General features: G+C 35.3%; 1 long non-coding RNA gene across 2 annotated transcripts in view; it reads left to right on the forward strand.

Moving 5' to 3' along the window:
* LOC125613558 overlaps positions 1–19,086 on the forward strand; it is a 112,693-nt gene that overhangs the window by 70,109 nt on the left and 23,498 nt on the right. For both annotated transcript variants that reach the window (XR_007344109.1, XR_007344108.1), the window contains exons 3-4: positions 15,466–15,534; positions 17,727–17,794. This is a non-coding gene — a long non-coding RNA (uncharacterized LOC125613558). The remainder of the gene's footprint in view (positions 1–15,465; positions 15,535–17,726; positions 17,795–19,086) is intronic.

Raw genomic sequence — 19,086 nt, forward strand, 5'->3', positions numbered from 1 at the left:
GGGAGCTCCACCATGATGACATTATCTCATCTTAATTACTTTCTGAATATCCCACCTCCAACATACATCTTTGAGGATTGGATTTCCAACTCATGAAATCCAGAGAACACACCTATACCATAGCTATGATAATAAGTTAACCCAACAACAGAAACACTTGACTTCTATCTATACATTCTTGGGAAAATGTTGGAGAATGTATTACACAAAATGTGGGAATGGGAAAAAAAATGGAGAGTGATGTCACAGTGTCATGGTGTACTCTCATGAGCCCAGTCATGCTTGGGCAGTGGGATAGGTTGCTGAGGGACCAAAGATGACACCTGGAGATGGGATACGAGACATAACGGGATGTGAAAAATGCTTATGAGGGCAGGTCCTGTGGTGAGGATCTGGTCTAGCAGTATCCCCACTTTTTGCAGTGTCTCTGGGGTTTGGTCAGAAAACAAGACTTTTGACCCTGGTGATACTTTGTCCAGTGACAAGCCTTATACTCTCCATAGGGCTCTGATGCACAATAGTTACCACAGGGAGGGGCTTTTGTAGTATAGGTTACAGAAGCAGAGATAGCATCATCTTAGCTTGACTTGACCCATTGTGTGACCAGCATCCTGAAGGACTTGTAATGCATGCAAGAAAGCCCTTTGTGCAAATCTCACTCACTCCCCAGCTTACATGGCAGAAGAGATTTTCCTACAAGATAATGTTTGTCTGGACGGTTCGGCCCAGATTCACACATACTGTTCCCTGGACTTTGCTATGTTCTTGGGAATGAAAAGCACATATCAGAGATGTCGTGATTTTCTGTTCTTATTTTCCCAAGGATAACAAACATGGGATTCCAGAACTAGGAGAACAAACATGGAAGAGAGAAGAAGAGAATTCCCTAAGGTGATCATAAAATGAAATCCCAGGGTCAGTGATCTGGAACAGACTCAGAGGATGAGTCCAGTTTCTGGAAGAACATGAAATTCTGTTTGATCAAATTAGATTGATTTGCTGGGTGTGGGGGTGCATGCCTGTGATCCCAGCATCTCAGAAGGTTGAGACAGGAGGATCATAAGTTCAAAGCCAGCCTCGGCAACTTATAGAGGCCCTCGGCAACTTATAGAGGCAACTTAGCAAGACCCTGTCTTAAAATAAAAAGTGCTGGTGATGGGGGTGGGGTGGGGGGGGTAGGTCAGTGGTTATATCCTTTGTACCAAAAAAAATTAGATTGATTAAATACAGGTATTATGTAAAAAAATTGAGAATACACACACACATTTATATATACACCTATATATAAAATCTTAAAACCGTTTAAGCAAAATTAACAGCTATTGACAAAAATACTATTGAGAAATGAAACAATTATATACACAGGTGACTGAGCCATGAGCAATATTTATACAGTTGTAATAATATTATAATAATGCAAATAATGAATATTTATGAAGGCAAAATTACTGCATTAGAAGTACGAGAGAAGTTTTTGTATTATGTAAAACAGTAAAGAGAGTCAGATCCTTATATCTTTCCATAGAAATCAAAATATATTATCTATAATTGAAAATAAAACACAAATACTGGGCCAATCATGTTACCTAGATATATGAATATAAATTCCAGAAGTCTCATGTAATAATATGCGGTATATTTATCTCTAGAGCAGAAGTCTGATGAGGAAGGTAGAGGTAGGAGACTGTCCTCTTTTATGAGACTTACAAAGAAGTCATTCACATCACTATTGTTATGACTCAAATTTAGAAACAAAATCAGGAGGAAAAGTGGAGAGAAAGTCATATCTTTGCTTCGGTAAAGAATGCATTGTGTCTGTAATTCCACAGACCATCTGCTCTGTCGTCAATCAGAAGTTACCAAAATAACAGTTTATTCTCTGGTAACGGAATCTTTAAAAATGGGAGCACTGAAGAATCAAAAGTGCATCATCTATGAAATCTAAAAGATGCGGGTTTTAATCTCAATCATGATACATAGAACTACTGTGGACTTGGTTAAGTTACTTGGTCTCTTGAACCTCACTTTCCTTATTTGTCAAGAAGAGTCATAAAACTGGTATGAAGATTTAATGAAATAATCTAAAATATCACCAGTCTCTTTAATGATTAATAACAACACAGGAATATAGAGACAATGTGATAGTTAATTTTATTTATTGACTCGGCAGGGCTGAGGGCTGCTTCCATTGTAGAAATTGTTTCTGGCTGTGTCTGTGAGGGGGAGTCCAGAAGAGGTTATTATTTGAATGAGGAGGCAGAGTAAAGAGGCACCTCACTGATGTGAGCAGTCAGCACCTTATTTGTTGAGGGCCTGAATAGCACAAACCATCAGAGGGGAAATTCCCTTTCTTCTTGAGCTGAGACAACCACTATCTTCATCCTCTCCTACACCCACACACATTGGCTTTGGGCTTGGAAACTGACCTCACATTTCCCCCACCCACCTCTTGCAGGCTTCTGAGCTCACACTAGCTTTTCTGGGTCTCCAGCTGGCAGATGAGTGTTCTTAGCCTCCATAAGTTCATAAGTCAATTCCCTTTATAAATATCCTCTGCTACATCTATATCCTATTAATTCTCTTTCTCTGGACAGCCCTGGCTAATACAGATATTATTCATTGTGCTGGAGGAATCAAAACTGTCAAAATTAGGTATCAATGAAGTTACTCTGTTCATGGTGTTTATTTAATTATACGTAATTATTTTAGTATCACAAAAAAATTACATTGAAATTATCTGCTCTTATGATTCCCTAAACTGACTTTACTCATGGTGTTAGTCAGTTTGGGGCTTTTAGCTAACTAAAGTTTATATATAAAAATATGAAAATGACTGAATGACATATGAATATGAGAATTATCCCTGTGGGAGAATAACTGAATAACAAATGCAGATATTTGGAATAATTCATCTAAAGGTAATGAAAAACAGAGAAAATGACACGGGGTCATAGAAGAGACAGAACACCTACAGGTTTTCTTAAGCAAACTGATGTTTCCTTTGTGCCTGGTTGTCACTCTCTATGGCCATCCTATGTCAATGTTCAGCAAGTGTCAAGTAGAAATACAGTTGTGAGCTTTGGACTTCCTCAACACAAGCCAGAGATAAGCAGGAAAAATGCGTTCAGCATCAGTACTCCAACAAAAAGTAGGAGTTACAAACATAAAAATGCCAGTGGGAAATGTAATATATGGAAATTGGTTTGCTTAACCTTACCTTCTGAGGGAGAATGATGGTCCCCCTCCATTTATCTATCTGATATCATAAACTGCTTATCTCAGCTCCAGGGCTGATATCACTTTCCATGAAGCAGCTGGTGAATCATAGCTAAATCAAAGCTGCCATGCTTTCAAATTTGAGGAAGTGCAGTCTGCCTGTCTCCATGAGGACAATTCAACAAACGTGCATTTTTCTTTGCAGTAACATCATCAGAGTAAAGCTATTTTAAAATGTGTTTAGTTGAGGACAGATTTTCATTATTTCCTTATCAAACCATTCTCTGTAATACTCAGTTCAAAGAGAAAAGTATACCTTTGCTCCTCAAAGAAAATAACTGGCTAACTGCATTTTACATTTCTCAAATATGCCATCTTTGAAGCAAGAAGGATACTTTAATGGCCTTTTATTGATAGCTGTTCAAAATAATACATCATATTTTTCACTGTTATGTCATCTAAATTATTTTTCCAAATTATAAGTAACATCTTGAGAGACACTATAACAGTTAAGTCCTAATAGCACTGATTTGGGTCCTCTTTCATTTTTTTTTTTAAAGAGAGAGAGAGAGAGAGAGAGAGAGAGAGAGAGAGAGAGAGAGAATTTTAATATTTTTTTTTTTTTTTTTTAGTTTTCGGCGGACACAACATCTTTGTTTGTATGTGGTGCTGAGGATCGAACCCACGCAGCATGCATGCCAGGCGAGAGCGCTACTGCTTGAGCCACATCCCCAGCCCCCCTCTTTCATTTTTTAATGAGTTGATTCAAGAAATATACATGCTAATATGATATATCAAGAGCTTTGTAAAGTTTTGAACAACCAATAAAAAAATAAATAAAAGAAAAAAAAGAAATATACATGCTAAGAAAAATATTAGTGAAAGATCATGAGAAGCAAAAATTCTGATAGAAGATACAGATAATACAATAAATACCAAAGCAATCAATCTGAAGGATGAAAATTGTCCAGTAAAATTAGCTAGTTCTCAATAGTAGATGGGACAAGTATCTGCAAACACATTTTCCCTTGCCATTTATTGAGAAAGATATTAAAATCACTTAGAATGGTATAAAATATAATGTTTTGAATTTAAGTTATAACTCCTTATTTACTATCTCTTTGGTTGGGCTATATTGTATATTTAACATATTATCTATAAAATGTTTATTATTTAAATCTTATTCCAGAGAAATTTGGAGTTATAGAAAGGCAACATTTAAGTAAAAGTAGAATAGTATCTTCTACAACATAAGCACTCAGCGGTCATGTTTTCTTTATTTTTCACATTTTGATCATCTCTTCAATTTGCCTTCTGAAACTGGTACATTGTGACTGTTTACATTTAAAGAAAATATTTTCATTAAGGAAATAGGAACTTCACTGTATCAAATGGACCTATACAGTGTCAGATTTCTATCAATCAGTGATTCTCAAAGCTAGATGGTTTACCCCAAGAAAATTTGGAAATATTTTGGTTATCACACCTCAGTAGGAGTTCCTAACATCTAGTGAGTAGAGGACAGAAATATTGTTGAACATTCCAAGACATGAAGAATTCACAAGAGAGCCCACCCCAGGTGAAGCATTATCCAGCTCAGGAAGTCAACAGTGCAGTGGTTGAAACCCTTATCTATGCATGAGAATGATCCCTCATGTTTATTAAAATGAACATAGAAATAGTACTGCTCTCTTCCAGAATAAGAGCTTCTTTTTCCCCCAGTATACTTTTAGGCCAGAAGAAGAATGAACAAAATGCAGGAGGGAGCAGTAAAAATAAAAAATAAAGAACGAATTTCCCGGCTGGTAGTTCTAAGTTTGCAAAACTGACTGCAACAATGAAGAGAGTATATGAGCTACCCCACGTTCTCTGAGCATCAGTGTTCTTGATTAGAAACACAGGGACTGTAAGTAATGTCTTCCTTTTAGGGCCCGTGAAATTAATTGGAATTGCATATGTAAAGTTTCTAGCAAAATATATGGCATAAATATATCTTCAAAAAATAATGGCTTGATTATATAGATATGAGACAAAAACAAATAAATAAATAAACCATACTCTACAATAAATTTATTCTCTTGATCAAAATGATTTGGTTTTAAAATTCTCTGTAGATATTTTGCAGTCTGACCTCAGAAACCAAATGTTTTCAAAAAGCAAGGCATGCAAGGGGCAAATCATTCTGGGTCTCTCCTCATCAACCACCAAACACCACTAGCATTTTTCTATGACTATTTTTAGTCCCCATAACCTACCCTCCAATTTTTTTTAAATGAATGTCATCTAAAAACTTTAAAATGAATTACTTTCTTCATTCTTATTTTCCATTGCTGCATTCATCTAAAGTAAACTATTTTCTTATTTTTTACTAGCTTATTAATTTAAAAGAACATAGGAAAGTAATAAGGAGAATTCATTAGGGAGCATCAGACCATAGTAGAGAAAGATTCTTACATATCAAATTCCACCCAGTAAATAAATCAGTAAATAAGAACTGACTACAAGAAAGTCAGGCATTTTTTTGTTTTGTTTTAAGAAAACATTTAAATTTCAAAATCTATGAAGTATTTCTCCATCTTTAAAATTTCAAATATTACTAGTGAATACAAGCCAGTGATATATGTTGTAGTCAATCCTATGGAATTCGATGGAATTAGGAAGCCTGAAGTATATAAAAAAGAATTTTCAATGAATTTGATCACTAATATATAGAAATATGTACAATTGCTACTTCAAAATTCTAACACTTGTCAAAATCCTTTGTCATTATATTTTCTTAATATTGAATTATATATTCTCTGCTAGACATAAGACATTAAAATCCTATCTAAGTAGCAGAAGAAAAATAGAAAATTTTCCCTTTGCCTTGGGGATGAATTTAGAACTTACATTTGAATTCTATTGACTGCTTAAGCAATTATCAGAAACTTACCAATGTATATGAAAGTGTGCATAGTGGAATACTCTTTATGAACATTACTTAAAATTGGTCTTAAAATAAAACTTCAAAAAATTTTACAGTAGTAATGCTGCATGATTCTTGCAATCCTTGTCACAATAAGTATAAAACTTGTTGCAATAAAATAAAATCAATTAAAAAATTTAAAATCCTTGTTACAATAAAATAAAACTCTAAAAGTAGCTATACTATAGATTAGAACTATAGTTCATGGCAATAGGTAACATTGCATTGATAATAATATTGCTTTGCAAATTCAACTGGAATCCAAAAAGAGGAGAAAAAGTTTTTTTCTCTATGAACTCAAAAATAGATATTCTTCTTTAAATTTTAAGTTTTGATCTCTTATAAATGAGCCCATGGGCAACGACTTTTTCACTATGAAAAATGACATTAGCAGACAATTTGGAAGAGATTTGGTCAAATTTTATCAGAAGTTCGAGGTACCAAATTAAATAACTTTGCAGAAATGGAAATCACAGCCAGTAGATATTTAGAAGAAAGGAGAATAAATATAATGTCAAATTGTATTATCTCTAAGTGTCTATGTTACTGATAAACAGTGGAGTTTGTAAAGTTCTGAGAGATTGTTTGGCAAGGCAAAGTATCAATTAAATGCAAAATAAATATTGGCTTAGAAGTAAAGGAACTCAAATATTCAGTTCCCAGAGAGTCTTTCAGATGAAGCAAAATATTGCAGCATATATTAGAGCAAAGCAAATATAATAAAAGCAAGTACTAATTAAAAGAAGATGTGGGATAAAATAAATGAAGAAAAAAATAAATAGTGATGATTTAAATTTTTCTAAACCATGAATTAGGATTGACAGTTATTTCACATGAAACACAGTAAATATTACATCATATAAAACACAATATGAAACCAACCAAACAATAGACAACAAAAAAGTCATCCTCCAGATGCTGAGGCAAGAACGTAAGCTTAAAGCTAGCCTCAGCAAGATAATGAAACCCAGTCTCAAAAAAAGGGGGGGGGAGGGGGGCTGAAGATGTGGTTCAGTGGTTAAGTACCCTTGAGTTTAATCTCCCATGCACCTCCCCCAAATAAATCACCTGCCAACATTTACTAAATATGGTTTATTTACTTCCAAGAAATCCAAATTCTGGCCTAAGATTCACAAAACCAGAAAGAACTTTGCTCCTCGCCTTACAATGAATAGAGCTGAGCTAACTTCAAGTTAATAACTTGTTCTGAAACCATTAAATAGCTGAGGTCACATGGTGAACAGGAGAGGAACTTGCAGGGAAGTAGAACACACAGGGCCACATGCTCATCTAGAGTTGAAGATGCTGCACATCAGTAATCAGAGTCCAGCTAGAATGAGAGACTCCAACACTGGAGGCGAGGCAGACCTTGGCACAGGCTGAGCCCCTAGGAGGTCAAGAGCCTGGGGAGTCAACAACCTTCTGCAGTCTCTCGCTCCACAAACCACATCAACTACTCAGAAAAGATTAGAGACACACTCAGGATGGCAGGCAGTCCTACAGGAAGGGAACAAAACTTTGTATAAAGGCAAGAAATTCCACAAAGCCCCATCTCCTCTGCAGTGGGATGCTAGGGCTGCCATGGCAAAGCACCACACTCTGAGGGCTTAAGTCACAGAAATGAATTGTTTCACAGTGACAGAGAGAAGAAATCCAAATCTAGCAGGTCGTCAGAGTTGGTTCATTCTGTTGACTGTGAGAAAGGATCACTTTTATGCCTTTAGTTTAGCTTCTGAGGGTAGCTGGTAATCATCATTGGGATTCCTTGACCTGTAGACACATCACCCCAATCTCGACCTTTGTACTGACATAGAATCTTCTCTTTCTATGTGTCTGTCTCAGGGTCTAAATGTGTTGCCTTCTAAAAAGGTACCAGACACATAGAATTAGGGCATCGGCTATAATCTCCTTATATAAACATTTCAAGTTTCAAGCCCTATAAAAATCCTCTTCCCAATTAGGCTCACATTTTGAGATCCTGGGAGTTAGGATTCCAACATGTTGTTTTATGTGTGTGTGTGTGTGTGTGTTTCTGAGAGGGCACAATTCAACACATAATATATTTTATCTACACTGTAGCCACTGTGAAACACAAGACTTGACCTTTGGGGAGGGAAGAAAACATTACTATTTCTCAACTGCTGGTAAAAATGCATGGAACTAGGAAGGGAGAAAAGAGAAAAAAATGGCTCTACCTGAGAGAGAGGCAATGTTGTCTGCAGTGAACCCACAAAATAGTGGAGAGGGATCAAATAACAGGGAATACCATGCCTCCTAGACCCAGGGCCACACCACATGTCTAAGACTGAGGTTTAATCAGAAAATCAATGAACATCCTTGCCAGCATAAGCCAGCAAGCCTCAAATAATAAGTAACAGCACCATAAGGCTGAATAAGAGGCAGAACAGGAACAAAAATACATATGGCAACTCCCTTTGAGTCACAGAACAAACAGAAGCTCTGAATTTCAGCTTCAAAGAGACATTGCTTGATAAACCATCCCTTGCACAGAACTCTAGGTATTGCTACAGAAATTTGAAATCTGATTTGCAATGAGGGTAACCATAGCGACAACAGATCTCAGGCCAAGCCTAACTCCTAGCTATATTAAGTAAAACCCCACCCTACAAGTCTAGCAGAAGGAAAAACATACAAATAGGCAGACTTGAAAACTCCCCAGTCTCTGCTGTTTCATGTATATTGTCTGCTTTTCATCAAAAACGATAATGCATTAAAGGCAAGAAGAAGCAGGTTCAGAAGAAACAAAGCCACCATATGGCTCAGATGTGACACAGGTGTAAGAAGAAATTGACAAGAAATCACAAATAACTGTGATTCACAAGTTTAAGGCCTATGAACATGTAATATTGTTTATTATACAAAGCCTCATAAAAATGAAAATATTTTCTATATATATTTGCTGTGAACAAATGTAATTTTAAATGTTTTTTCAAAAGCAACAGCATTTACAAAAGCAAGAAAAGAAAAAAAAAGGAAAGAAGGAAGGAAGGATAAAAATGCTGAAAGAAAAAGGAGAAAAAGGATGAGCTGAATTCTATCACCTTCAAATTCAAGTGTTGAAGCCCAATCCCCTTGTATGGTCCAAGAGACCCTGGAGACAGGGTCATTACAGAGGTAATTCACGTAAGGCCACTAAGGTGGAACCTACTGCAATCTGGCTGGTCTTACAGGTAGAGAAAATATGGAGACAAAGAAACTCTACACATGGGTATGCACAGATGAAAAACCAGGTGAGAACACATTGATAGTTGGCTATCAGCAAGCCCATGAGGAGGAATAGTTCCTGTTCATGGACTGCAAGATATTATCAAGAAGTAAATTCTACCCAATTTGATCTACAGATTCTACACAATACCAATCACAATAAAAGTTGTGTTCTATGCTCATTTATGTACAAGAAGATTATGTTCTAAGGAAAAATAAAAACAACTAAAATAGCCTACATCATTTTGAAAAGTGAAACAAAAATGTGGAGAATTTCACTACCTTATTTTGAGACTAACACATAGATCAGTGGAAAAGACTAGATAACAGTCAACTAACTTAACAAATGTGCAAAACCAATTTAAAAATAGAATAGTTTTTTTTTTCTCAACAAATTGTGCTGGAACATTTGAAGAATATCTATATGCAAAGAAAAATGAATCTGGGCATATCACATATTATATAAATTTAACTCAAAATAAATCAAAGACCTAAATATTAAATATAAAACCATAAAACTTCTGGAAGAAAATATGAATGACTTTGACTTGGAAGGTATTTTTAAAATACAACACTCAGAGCACAATCTGTAAAATAAGTTGGCAAATTAGACTTAGTTGAAATTAAACACTTTAACTGTGCTAAAGATACTGATTTGCAAATGAAAAGACATTCCATAAACGGGGTAAATATTTGTACATCACCTATCTCAGAAAGAAATTGCATTTAGAAATATTAAGGAACTCCCAAAACTTGACAATTAGAAATTTAGGAACTTAGCTGTGTGTGTGGTGGTATATGCCTATAATCCCAGTGGTTTGGGATGCTGAGGCAGGAGAATTGCTAATTCAAAGCTAGCCTCAGCAACTTAGCAAGACCCTAAGCAACTTAGCGAGAACTTGTCTCTAAATAAAAAATATTAAAAGGGCTAGGGATGTAGCTCAGTGGTTAGGCACCCCTGGGTTCAATCCCAGGTACTAAAAGAAACTAACACCCCCCTTGCCTCCTGGAAAAAAGTAAAGAAAATTAGGAACTTGATTTGAAGAAAATAGGCAAACAGCCTACATAGGCATAGGAAGATATATCAATGAAAATAAACACATGAAAAGGCATAGGAAGATATATCAATGAAAATAAACACACGAAAAGATGCTTAATAGCTTTAGTCATTTAGGAAATTCAATTAGAAGCACAATGAGATACTACTACAAACCTACTAGAGCTGTTAAATAAATAAATAAACAAATAAATAAATAAATGGAACAAGCCTTTCTACCCTTCCCCTTCAGTTACTACAGAAGGGAATATTTGTTTATACGCATTGCTGCCCATCAATATGTACAATTATTTGTGCTGATCAAAAATTTGAAAATTTGAAGTGGAAATGTTAACTACTATGATTTGATCATTATACTCTAAACATGTAGAATTCTCATATTTATTCCATAAATTTATACAATTAAAATAACAAAGAATTATGCTAATGAGCATACAGGGCAATTAGAAACTCATACATTTACTGTGGGAATACAAAATGGTAGCCACTTGGGAAAATTTTTTGGTAATTTCTTAAACAGTTTTACATACATTTACCTTATGGCCCAGCATCCCAGTCCTGGGTTTCTTCCAAAATAAATGAAAATTTCTGTTCGTACATAGATCCCAGAAGGTCAACCCTTATAGTAACTTTATTCGTCATTTCCAACACCAGTTTTATTTTAGTTGGTAAATGGATGAATAAACTACTGTACATCTAACCAGTGTAAACTAAGTAACAATAAAAAATGAATGATTGATTTATACAACAACATGGATAAACCTTAAGTACATTTTGGTAAGGAAAAAAACTTCAAAAGATTACACATTGTGTCATTTGTTTTACTTGTCACTCTTCAAAAGGCAAAACTACAAGGTGAAAACCAGAGCATTACCTCCTGGGGGTGGAAGGGGCAGGAAGAAAGCCTGTTCTAAAGGGAAACAGAAAAGTTCAAGGTGGTGCAACTCTTCTGTGTCAAACGTGCTGGTGGATATACCACTCTGCAGCTGCCCAAATCCTCAAAACCGGTACCACCAAATGAATTTTGCTATACATTAATTTAACAAAAAATACAGGAGAAGCTGGAATGCAGACCCTGATAAATGAATCCGATGAACAAATGAATCACTTAACTGCATAAAAGGTAAAAGGTAAAGAGAGAGAGAGAGAAGACACAATGAACTATATGCTAATACTGTATCCTAGTTACCAAATTCATTTCTCATAAAGTACAGGTTAGAAATTCTGAACTACTTTAAATGAATATGAGGTTTGAACTAAAAATACATTATAAATAGAGTAAGACACAGATTTTTTCACCATCATTTAAAAATAAATAAATAAGGATATAAAGTGGCCAGAATGGAGCTCACTGGAGTCAAAGTATCAACATAGACATATATTAATACAGAAATCAATTGAGAGGTGTATGTGTACTACTTAGATTGGTATATATTTGTGTTGGCATAGAGCATAGCTCTCTCTTCTGGGAAGCATTGCAAAATTGTAAAAACCTGAACGACATAATAAATAACCATGGTGTTAATTATAAACCAAAGAATAAAATAAATATCCATGAGTCCATGATGATATAACTGAGTACATAAAGAAATAAATAAAAGAGGGAGGGAAGGGTTAATAATTCTTCCTTATATAAAACGTCCAATTAATAAATGTAAAAGATATTACACATATGAAAAAAATAATCATTATATTGTACTAGCTGTAGTTTAAATATTTGTGTCCCCTCCATAATGCCCATAAAATTGGAATCACAATGTGATGGCATTAAGAAAGTTAGGAAAGGATTTTTAGGCAGTAATGAAGTAATGAGAGTAAAGTTCTCAAGAACGGAATTAGTGACCTAATAAAAGCTATGGAGGGAATTTGCTAGATTACTTAAGCCCTTCTGCCCCTTTTAGCATGAGGAAACATAGAGAATGTCCATTCTGGAGGATGCCAAAACAAGATACCATTAAAGTCAAGTCCTGGTCCTGGAGCTATAGAGCAGATGTGCCCATGGCCAGGACAGGCCAAAGCTGAATGGACCCGTCTTTTCTTGCCTGTGGGAGTCTGAGCCAAGCCAAGGCCATCCCAATGAGTCAACCTTTCACCTGGTGTTGGCTGGGCCAGGCTGGTGCAGAGGCCAGCTCCACATAGTAATGCAGTCTCAAACCCCCAGAGTGTCCATGATCCACTCACCTGAACCCTTACTTCCCATAGGGGTTGGGCAGACAGACATGGAATTTTCACTGCTAACCAGTAACATTGGCACATTTCCGAAACTTAATTGTCATAAATTTGGACACCTATCATTGGTACTTCTCTAAACCCTCATTACCATAAATTTGAACCAATAACCAATTAACCCACATGCTACATGAACTCCTAGACTTGCATATTCAAGTGGCCAACTGCTATCAGTCCCCTCTCACCCTGCAAGAGCTCTGTTTCTATTTTTCCTTCTTGATTCAAATTCTACCTTTATACTCATTCTTATTCATCTGTGGAATTCATTCTTTGAAGTCATTAGACAAGAGCCCTGAAATGATAAATTAGTAGTAAGGTGCTGCAGGGCATAGACTGCCATTAAGGGCTGTAACACGCCATTCAAAGGTAGTAGAGAAGAATCGGGCTTTACCAGCTGTGTCCCTCACTCATCTTGATTAACTTCTAACACTGCAGCAGGCTTTCTTGGTTGCAGAGGCCTACAGCTTATGCAGACCCCAAGTCAGACCCAGCAACCAAAGTTCACGGATCCAGCAGTTGAAAGAAGATGTGAGGCACAGTGGGAATACAGTTCACCCTTTATTTGGAGGCAGCCACAGCCCTTAGCCAGCTAGTTCCAATTATCCCCAGTCTCATTTAGCCCCCATTTTTATGTACAGTCCAAAGAAATAAGGCACAATGACGACAGGTTACATAGTGGGTATGTGCTCATAAGACAATGTCATAACCTTGAGAATATAGTGAATCAGAGTGTTTTTAATACTTACTACACACTGACCATAACAGCCAGTTCATGGCCTTAGATAACAGCCTGTCAGAAGCTTCAGGGAGGAGCCTAACTGTAGACATTTTGAGGGTTCTGTGAGGCACCGGTGAGAAAGAATCATCTTAGATCAGCCAAAGACGTGAAGAGTCATCAGCACATAGAAATCCGAGGTGTTGCTATCTATATTCCTAGGGTCTGTAGTATCCGTAAATAAACATCAAAATCAAAGAGGTTTTCCTCTGAGTCAAGGGAGCTGCAAGTAAAAGATGCCTGAGAAGGGAGCTCTTAAAGAAGACCCCTGTGAGAGAGCCCTGACCAACAGCCAAACTGAGTTGGACTCCAGTTTAAGAATGAGCTGCCATAGCAATTTCCTACTTCTGCTCCTTTCATGCTCCTCAATTCTGTCACCCAACCCGGAGGATATGAAACCATAACCTGGGGACTAAGGGTGGGAAGTGATAATCCAGTGTGGGAATTAAAGAGGAAGCCAAATAAGCCCCTAGTCTCCTCTTTCAGCTTCCTCTCTGCAGCCGACTCCAGAAGATGGAATGAGAAAAATTTGATCTTTGTATCAACTGAAAATGATTTAAAAACACATGAGGCTTTCCTGAATTTTTAATAAATTAGCAAGGAAAACACTTTCTAATTAATGAGCTTAATAGCTCAACAGAGATGAAAATTTAAAAAAAAATAACAAAACTTATCCCATGAAGTGGGCTTATTTATTTATTCCTGCAGGGCTAGAGATGGAACCTAGGGCCTTGCTAGGTAAGCACTTTGCCAATGAGTTTTATCCCCATCCTGAAGTATGTGGCATTTATATTTATACAAATATTATTTATGACATCTGAACAAAGGGGAAAATAGAACAGCTGTGGTTTAGAATAGCAAAGGAAATGCAAAAGTTTAAATAAATTCCATGGAAAATATAGGATTAAAAAATGTCCATTGGCAAATTTGATACCAATGAAAATTAAGTTTGATTGAAAATGCCCTCCACCCCCGCCACACACACACATACACCAGGACAAGAAGGATTAGAAGATAGGATTATAGGGGTAAAATATATTGTGTGTAATGGAACTTGATGGTGACCTTGTTCATTAAAAGAGTGTAATACTTTTGGAAACACTGGATCATAGAAAGGTGGTCTCTTAGAAAAAAATATTTTGGGTTCCTCCCTTTGTACCATTGTGTGATTTGTTAGAGGAGACATGGTACTAGGTGGAGAAAGTAGATGAGGTATTTCCAGCCAGGACAGGAGTTTTCCATGGATGAAATAAAAAAGGATTTTAAGGGAATAAGTGGGGAAACTAGGACTAGAGAAGAGATGCAAAAGGATTCACCTTTGAAGAGTGAGAAATTTAAAGCATGTCACAGACAGTGGAGATGAAATAACTAAATCTATTTTAGAAGACATATTCATGGACATTAGGATGAAAATAGAGACTGAATGCCAATAAAGGTTCATAAGCTGTCAATTTTTTTAAGATGGTAAGATTATGAAAAAAATCCCAACCATTGCACATAGAAGTGGAAACATAGACTTGAGGTTCAGGATAAAGACCATACACCAGAAAAATAGGTACTCGTTATGACCAAAGCAATAAAAATAGCTGTCACTAAGTAGGACCTTTTTTGCAGATATTAAAGAAGGAGAAGAAAAGGCCAAACTTTGGTAAATATCAGCACACAAATCACCAGAAAGAAAAGAGAAGACAGGGAGAAAGATTAAGAAAGGAAAGGCAGAGTAAACTTTGAGCACAAGCCAAATGTGAGAATGTCAGGAAGGTCAGATTCAGCTGAAAGATCAGCAGAAGAAAGACAGAGTATGTCATTGGACTTGGCAATTCAAAGCCCCACATAATTTTAAAGGGAACATTTTAGGGACTTAATTTACTCAGCAAAAACTGTGAGAAGAGTGGAAGTCTTATTTTCCTTCAGAAATAACCCTTGTGTTTTCTTAGATCCAAGTCTGAATCTGATTTCAAAGGTGGAGTGTCTTATATACATTGTTTTCCTTCATAGGTAAATATGACTTGCCTGAACATACATTCATTGTGACCACAACCATTGACCTTATGGACATGCCTGTAGGTATGTGCCCTCAAAACATTTAGCTTATATAAAATAAATGCTGGGGAATTTCTTTGAGAGTAAGAAAAGAAAATCATATTATCATTCTGTTTTGTTTTTTAAGAGGTCTGTGCATGCCTATAGTCCTAGCAGCTTGGGAAGTTGAGGCAGGAGGATCACAAGTTCAAAGCCAACCTGTAAAACATAGTGGGGCTTTGTCTCAAAATAAATTTGTAAAGGACTGAAGACGTGGCTAAGCAGTGGCTAAGCATCCTTGGGTGAATACCTGATACAAAAATAAATTAAATGAATAAATAAATATTTTTAAAAAGAGTTTTCTTTCAATAGTCTAGATTGAACTTACAATTTATATCTTTTCCTTATAAAATGAAAGTTATTAGTGAATAACAAACATAGTTTAATATAAGATAATCTACAAGAACTTTCTGTGAATTACTTCCTGCTAGTATCATGCTAGAGGAACAATTTTTATTCAAACAACAGATGTTTAATTTCCTATTTTATGTCTAGGGGCTCATCATTATTTTGAAGACACTGAACAATATATTATTTAAGCCATAATATATGCTAATGAGGCTGAAATAGGTGATGCCATTCTGTATTAATAATCTAATGCTTCCTACTCAATTCATTTCAATAAAAGTCATTTCCCATTATGGGCTGCTAACTGAAATTCCTTATTAGTTCCCATTGTTACTTCCATAGACATAATATTTGTGATATTTATCATATTAGATGCGATGTGAATTTTTAAAATTTCACATAGAAAAACTGTGGTAATTGGAAGGTATCTTTACTCTTGGAATGAGTTATTATACAATTTATTTTGGAGTAACTGCTTTGCCACTTTCTAACACAGTCTTCTTTAATATGTACATTTTAACAGGTTCTCTCTCTATCAGTAATTTTTAAAACAAATTATAAAATCAAATAGATGTATGAGAATCATGTTATTATCTCCTGCTGTCAGTCCAATTGAAGAGATTCACATTTTTTTCAACCTATTTTAAGATAAAACAGATTTTCATAATTCTTTTTCTGATAAATACAGTTTTGGTAATGGTTAGTATATATAAAATTTCTTTTGCAATAGTTTAGCTAAGATTATTATGAACAATTCAGCTTCTTGGATGACAAAATGAAAATAAAAAATGTTGCTTCAAATACTAGGACCAACGACAAAGTTTAAGAAACAAGAATTCAAAACTCATTTTAAGCCAACAAGTATCAGATGGTATTTCTAACTTTAAAGAAAAAAAAAGAATATATACCTAGTTGTATTTTATTCTAGTTTCAATCCACAAAATTCTATTAAAACTATACAAGTAGACTGGGCATGGTGGCATATTCCTGCAATCCCAGGGCTCTGGATACTAAAGCAGGGATTTTGCAAGTTTGAGGCCAGCCTGCACAATTTAGTGAGACCCTAAGCAATTTAGCAAGACTCTAACTAATAAATAAAAAGCTCTGAAGATCTATGAGAATTTATTACAGTTCAATCTGTTACTGGTTCAATCTTTAGTAGCAAAAATCAATAACAACCAAAAAACACTCTACAACTAAACTCCAAACGTAAAATTACTACTTAAACATGATCATTTGTAGCATTAAAGCTTTTAAATTTAAATTTGAAATAAATTGAGTTCATTTAAACATAACAGGATGAAACTTTTTAAGTAATTTTAATGTGTTTATATAAATAATAAACATCATGAATTTTTAGAACACATTTGAGGTACTGTCATCTGCTGAAGAGAATCTCACTGGTCTGAATCTAGCAAGTGATCCATACTTTCTGAATGTTCCTATCTTATTCAGTAAATTGAAGATAAGAATATTCATCTGATATCCCCCATAGATCTGTTAAGAACCCAAATGACTTTAAATATACTTCACAAAATATCATATAATTAGTTATAATTTTTATTATCTTAGCCTCCCAGCTTTTTCAAAGTTATGCCACTGAATGGAGCCCTAACCCTGGACTATTTAAAAAGCAAAGTCTATTGTCTGAGCCTAGATTCAAAATGTAGTTGTGGATCTTGATTCTGCACTATTTTAACATGGGCCAAGAACCAGGTAACATTTGAGGGTATTTTTTTTTTAACGCATGTAGTGTTTATAAAATGTTTTAATTAATCAGCATGATGTAATAAATTGTCATTTACTAAATTGTCTCCTTTCATACACAGATATGTACTTGTAATTTATCTGGAAAACACTGGGAAGGTCTAGTGAGGCCACACAGAAGATATTAACGGTAAGAAGACTTTCTCAGCTGTGATTCCTATCAAGCTCAGTTTGTTCTTTATTTTATGTGTGGGGCCAGTATAGACAGTTTAAGTTTGTAACATATCACTGAAATTTGTCTGTATTTACTTTCAACCAGGTTTATCCTTGAAAGTTTACTCCTGTTTCGGTTTCCGTGAGAATTTATAGTTTAAATGTCTCTGAGTAAATATATATATTTAAACCCCACATATCCTGTGGCATTTAAATTTTACCTAAGTTCCACCCTCCTCACAAATTCTACAGTAAATATCTTTTCCTTCTTTAGTGAATGTCCCTGAGTTCTTCTGGAGTGCAGTTTTTCTTGCAGCAAATTAATAAACCTATATTTAATTCATTTCCAAAAGTACTTATTAAGAATCTATTCAACCAGACTATGATAAAATGCTGTAAGACTGTTGCGAGGCTATAATTAAGCCAAGTCATCTTACTATTAGATTATGTCAATATGTGGAGAGATAAAAATCCTGGGGTACAACAATGAAATAAACTGACATTTTAATCAGGGCATTAAAACTTATTCCAGTGCGACAGATTTACTCAGCCAAATATCTGCAGCTTATAGGTTTGCCACAAAGTTCCATTTGGGATTTTCATAAATGCACTGTGCTGCATTGCCAACAGACAAAATAATTATCACCATCATCATAATGAATCCCTTTGATGTTGAAGACTTTCTCATGTTTCTTATATTCTATCACAAATTGCAAGTGAATAAATGAACTCAGGAGAGTTAAAAGTAAAATTGGTATATCTCCTTAGAGCCACTGGAAATGTGCAAAGCATTTTAAAGATCAAGTGATACAGATACTTAGTGTAGATAGCACCCAAAAGAAAGATGTATCACATCCAATACAAAAATGTATGCCTGCATAAAAACACTGACCTTCAAGAACTGAGCTCAGCTTCTGATACCAGTTTTGCAACTTATCAAATCACTTTCTAAATCGTAGCTTTCCTCCCTTTCTTAAGGTGGAGTTGTAGAATCATCTCTAGTCCTTCTTCCTCCTTTTACAGGCTTTGATTGTTTTTTTTAAGAACTGTTTAACAACACAGATTTACAAATTACCATGCTGTAGAATTTTTCTTTTGCATAAATTGTACACCCAAATTAGATTTTCAACTTCTTGAAGACAAAATTGGATATAGAGATGTACAAATGTATAGATATCTACATGCTTTGTCTCTCTCTCTCTCTCTCTCTCTATATATATATATATATATATATATGTGTGTGTGTGTATGTGTATATAAGTTTATATA

Source organism: Marmota marmota, unplaced genomic scaffold (assembly GCF_001458135.2).
Source record: "Marmota marmota marmota unplaced genomic scaffold, marMar, whole genome shotgun sequence".
Lineage (NCBI taxonomy): Eukaryota > Metazoa > Chordata > Mammalia > Rodentia > Sciuridae > Marmota > Marmota marmota.